Source organism: Euphorbia lathyris, chromosome 6 (assembly GCF_963576675.1).
Source record: "Euphorbia lathyris chromosome 6, ddEupLath1.1, whole genome shotgun sequence".
Taxonomy (NCBI): domain Eukaryota; kingdom Viridiplantae; phylum Streptophyta; class Magnoliopsida; order Malpighiales; family Euphorbiaceae; genus Euphorbia; species Euphorbia lathyris.
This window is the reverse complement of record NC_088915.1, coordinates 83,137,729-83,143,292: the sequence shown is the minus strand read 5'-3', so window position 1 is coordinate 83,143,292 and position 5,564 is coordinate 83,137,729. Positions and strand designations below refer to the sequence as shown.

At 30.7% G+C, this 5,564-nt stretch overlaps 1 pseudogene; it reads left to right on the top strand.

Moving 5' to 3' along the window:
• The first annotated feature begins 2,174 nt into the window (after nt 1-2,174).
• LOC136233230 (V-type proton ATPase 16 kDa proteolipid subunit-like) lies at nt 2,175-4,866 on the top strand (annotated as a pseudogene).
• The last annotated feature ends 698 nt before the right edge of the window (nt 4,867-5,564 follow it).

The following is a 5,564-nucleotide window of genomic DNA, read 5'->3' as shown; positions in this document are numbered from 1 at the left end:
ATGTTTTAGGATCTATACACGTCCGCATGAAATCTATAGGTTGACCTTGAAGAAATTATATAAACCATCATGTTGCTCCTTATAAAAATACGGTTATCGTGTTGCCCCCATTGCTGAGAAACGCATTTAAATGTCCGGTCACCCATACTTGGTGTATATTTTTGAGACAAAATGTAATCTAGGTACCAAAGTGTGAACTTTAGTATAATTCAGGTACCTTTTATGTAATTTACTCGTGATTGGAATAAAAAATCTTGTAGATTCTAATCAATCCACTTAATCTATTAAATCAAGTTTTGAAGTAATTGATTTGTTCTTGCTCAAAATCAAAAACTAATAGAAACAAAAAACCAAAACTAGTTTTTCAATCTGTATTTATTTTTCTCAAAAATATCAAGTTTTATAACTTGATATATATATTATATATATATACATTCTTATCATCCATTTTTTGGATGATAAGAATTATAATGGATGTATTCAGTTTATGTGGACAATATATCTTGTTTAACAATAATGATGATTATTATTATTTTGTTTAATTTCAAGGCCCCTGGTGTTCGAGTTCTTTATCGTGGAGAAGCTAATTCACTAACCTCCATTGCTATTGTTTCCGATATTGTTGGATCTGTAAGTGAGCTACAACCGCTATATTATTTTTAATTTTTTTAAAATTATTATTATTATAGGATCTTTTTTTTTATTATAGGATCTTTTCTAATAAGCTAAAACAATTTCTTGTATTTTGATAATTCTCTCGTAAGTGTGTTAATTACCCAACAAATGTTTTAGACAAAATTAGTTAGCTATTGACATTTTGCAATTTTTTTGTAATTGCTTTATGTAACAATCCAATAACAGTGAATTCAAATTTTCTTATTAAATACGGATCAAATTTATTTCTCGTAAGTGTGTTATTTACCCAACAAATGCTTATACCTTATATTTGTTCAAAAATTGAGACATTCTTGTGTTTTTTTTTACCATATGTGGTAGGAAATGGTATATGCAGCTCTAGTTTCTAATATTCCTACCACTTTGACGGACTTAACAACTTTAGCTAGCACCACAACAAATATATTAACTCCAATTTTGGCGGATCCTAGATTCCCATTACCATATGGTCGCGTGATTGACAATCACTATACCATAAAACCCCTAATGCAACCAAATTTTAATTTGTTGCTTGAAAATTGATGCATTAAATGCGTTTATTTTGTTGTATGTCAATAATGTTGCATTTTTGTTGCAATAATCATAAAATTAGCAAAATGATAAAAAATTATGCAACAAAAATATTAATTGTTGCTTGTTATGTTGCTTTCAAGCAAGCTAATCCAACAATTTGTTTAAATTGTTACAAAAAATAAGGTTAAACCGAAAAAACAACAAAATTATAATTGTTGCATTGATATTTAAGTGATCCAATGCAACAAAAATAAAGAAAAACTAACAAATATATAATGTTGCAATAAAAATAATTTATTATTTATTTTATATATATATAAATATTAATTTTGAGAACAATTATTTAATATTAATTTTTGGAAACAATTATATAATATTAAATATTAATTTTTTGTATTAATATATAAACTTGTAAAAAAAATTCTATTTTTTATACGAATTTTTTTCTTTTTACTTTTCTATAGTGCTTTGCACAAATTAATTTGAATTTATTTACGAAAATTAATTTTTCTAAAAATAAATAAATACTTTCTAGTTCTATTTAGATTAAACATATCAAGGATGCAATTTTAATTTATAAAAAAAGTATTGCAATCTTTAGTATTTCAAAAAATTAGGTTAGATATTGGTTAAAAAATAATAGGTTGGGTATAAAAAAAAAAGCTAGGTTGGGTTGTTTTTAACCATTAGATGGAAAATATCAATCATATGGGACCCTAGCATAGATAATAAAAAAATATTTTGAAGGTTACATTGAAGTTTCATGATCTAATGGTAATGCATAGGGGTTTAATCGAACCATATTCAAATAATTGGGTCTAAATTGATATATGGAAGAGCATGATTGAAGGGATTAAGGAAAGTTGGGGTCAAATTTAAGGATTGATAAAACAGGAGGGATGTAATCTGTAAGTTGTAGGGGGTAAATTCGGAATGATATTCCATGGGTTCCTCATGACCTATTTCGCAGCCGTCAACTCCTCCTCCATTCTTCCTTTGGTTCAGAAAACACGACAGCTCCCATGGTTTCCTCCCTCTTCTCGACATCTCTCCTGTTCTTTCCCCAATCGAAACTCTGGAAGCTCTCTACCTCTGTTATCTGATCTCAGATCTAAACGACACCGTCTCAAATCATGTCTACTGGATTCAACGGCGATGAAACTGCATCTTTTTTTGGCTTCCTCGGCGCCGCTGCTGCCCTCGTCTTCTCCTGTAACCATTATTTTATACCTTTGCTTTATTCTTTTTGCTATTGTATTTCTTTTTATTATAGATCTCGCTAATTAAATTTCTCAATTTTTAGTTTCAATGTGGATGATCAATTTGGCAGAGATAGAACATTGAATGATTAGACTTATTGCATAGATCTGATGCAACTATGTCTATTTTTAAGTGATCACATTTTATTTTAATAACAATAACCAAAAATTTCTCTCAATCACCTATATCCAGCTAGTGGATCCTAGCTGTTACTATCAATACACTGTACTATCTTTATGAAGGATGAATTTTGCTGTTGGTTGTTCTTCTCCCTTCTAGGTGCTTTTCTGCAATAATGGGACATTTGGTATTGGTGTTAGGTTTCCTGCTTACTTTCTATGAAAATAAAATAGCTTACTAAAAGAATGTGCAATTTTTCATTTTATCCAGTGCTTTTAATTTATTTGTTTTTGAACATTTTAGCATAACCAATGACATAATGAGAATTTTAGCCAATCTAGCAGGTAGAACGAAATGTTATTGCAAATATTTTAATTGACAAAGACTTTCTGTTTCTCAACTTGTCCTATTTGTCTTATTAACTATATATTGATTTTTCTACTCATTACTGAATAAAAGAGATCAGTTCTCCTGGAAAGGAAAAGATTGAATTAATATCTTTTGTTTTCATGCTGCCTCGTTTTTAAATCCTCATTGCGAGTTCTAACTGCGATTTACTGGTAGTGATGTTGGCATGGGTTTGTTTCTATGATTAGATATTGTGAACTGACAGATTCGGATCATTGCGGTTTTACATCAAGCAATTTTTTGGTGGTTTTTATACTTAGAATACAAATTTAAGCTTAGAGCATGCAATTTAGTGTTTTTGATTAAGCATGGATTGAAAAGTTTTGTTCTTTTGGGATAAATATTTATTTCTGTTTGATGTATAGGTATGGGAGCTGCATATGGACGGCCAAGGGTGGTGTTGGGGTAGCATCTATGGGTGTTATGAGACCTGAGCTTGTGATAAAGTCAATTGTACCAGTTGTTATGGGTGGTGTGTTGGGTATTTATGGCTTGATTATTGTAGTTATTATCAGTACTAGAATTAACCCAAAGGCTAAGTCATATTATCTCTTTGATGGATATGCCCATCTTTCATCTGGTCTTTCTTGTGGCCTTGTCGGGCTCTCTGCGGGTATGGCCATTGGAATTGTTGGTGATGCTGGTGTCAGGTATAGTATATCCTCTGACCCTCTTAAGTGTTATCTCTATTTTGTCAAATAAAATGGCCTTTCTAAACTTTAATCTTTTGGTTGGTTGTAATCTACCAGTATTGGAAATTGTCTTAATATATAATGCATGGTAACGGAATGAAATAGTGGTTTCAGCATTTCCGAGTTATGTCAGAAACGGAAACGCAATAATGCCTTTAACTCCTAATTCGTTCAACTTCCAACTTTTCTCCAAACTCTCTAGTCTCTTCCTATTTTCTTAACTCTCTGTATGGCTTCAATATTTCTCCCTCCTGACCCATTGTGTGGTGATGATATTTGTTTGAGGGATGGAACAAAAAAGGGTTGATTCACTTAGCTTATGAACTTATACATGAGATCAACTAACATGGGTTTTGTGCCTTTTGGCTGTTCTTTCAATTTGATGATAAATTGTATGTCAGAAAACGGTTGATAAATTGGCAAATAACGTATATTAGATGTTGTTGAGGAATAGGAATGCCTGCATTCATGTATAAAAAGATCCTAATTCTTATGACTATATATATAGGAATGTATGAAAAATATTTCTGATTCCTTCTTCAATTCATATATTTGCTTTTTCTAGGCAAAGATGGAACAAATGCAGTCGTCGGAAGGCGAAAGTAGTTTCATGGTTGATCAAGTGCTATCTGGAAATTCATCCCATTCATGGCTTCTTGGTAGGGGTGCCAAATATGTGTCGAAGAAGACCAAGAATTGAAAGCTCCACCTGAATTGGTGAATGAATTAAAAACAAGCCTAAGGGAGGAAGTTAGACAAGAAGTGGAAGAAAATTTGAAGAAAAATATGGAGGCAGAAATGCACATAAAGATGGAGGGAGAAATGAACAAAAAGTTGGACACAAAGATGGCTTTGATGATGACACAATTGACACGACAAAATCCAAGTTTAAATATTGATGTTGACTCGATCACAACTTTGTTAGCTGATTCTGTATCTCCTTCAAATAACGTATCGAATGAGCCAAGCAATGAGGTAAATATATAATATAACTTATACATTACTATAATATAATTTAATAATGAGAATTCACAGTTAACATGAGTTATACGTCAATTCTTGTACAGGATGACGATGGGGAAGATAACGAGTGATATCAATGAAAGATTGTCGTTTCTTAGAATTTAAAAACTACGTATTGGACATATATTATGATACTCTATTTTATTTTGTAAGTGATTGTGTATGTATGTTTTGGATCATTGTTTAGAAGCATATTTATTATATTTCAGATTACACTTTTCGAAATTAGTCAAAATTAGCATTTACAGGTTTAAATTATTTAAAAGAAATGCAACAAAAAAGATGCAGATTGCAATTATTGTGAAATTCCATTATAAATGTTGCAGAAAGCTATCAAATATGATGCAGGATTCAGTTAAAATTGTTGCATAAGCTAATAAATATGTTGCGGGGGCCAGTTAAAATTGTTGCAATTTCAATCAATTATGTTGCAAATTCGAACTAAAATTGTTGCAAAATCATAAAATTTGTTGCATTTAAAGCAATATTCGTGTTGCAAAAACTATTAAAATTGTTGCAAAAATTAAATAAATTAGTTGCATTAGATTAAATGCAACAATAATAACATGTTGCAATAATTAAAAAAATATCCAACAATTGTTAATTGTTACTATTTTTTACAAATTGTTGCATTAGCAAATAATGCTACAGGAGCATCCGCAACAATTGGAATTTTGTTACGTTAGGCCTATTTTTGGCCTACTGCAACTCAAAAAGGGGTCTAAGCCAACAATTTCACTTGGTTGCAGTAGGGGTCTTATGGTGTAGTGAATCGTGTTGATATTATATATTCAGAGGTTCATCATGAGGCGGATCAGGTTTGATTAGTCCTTTCATTTTACAATAATTTTGTAATTTAGATATATTTAATTG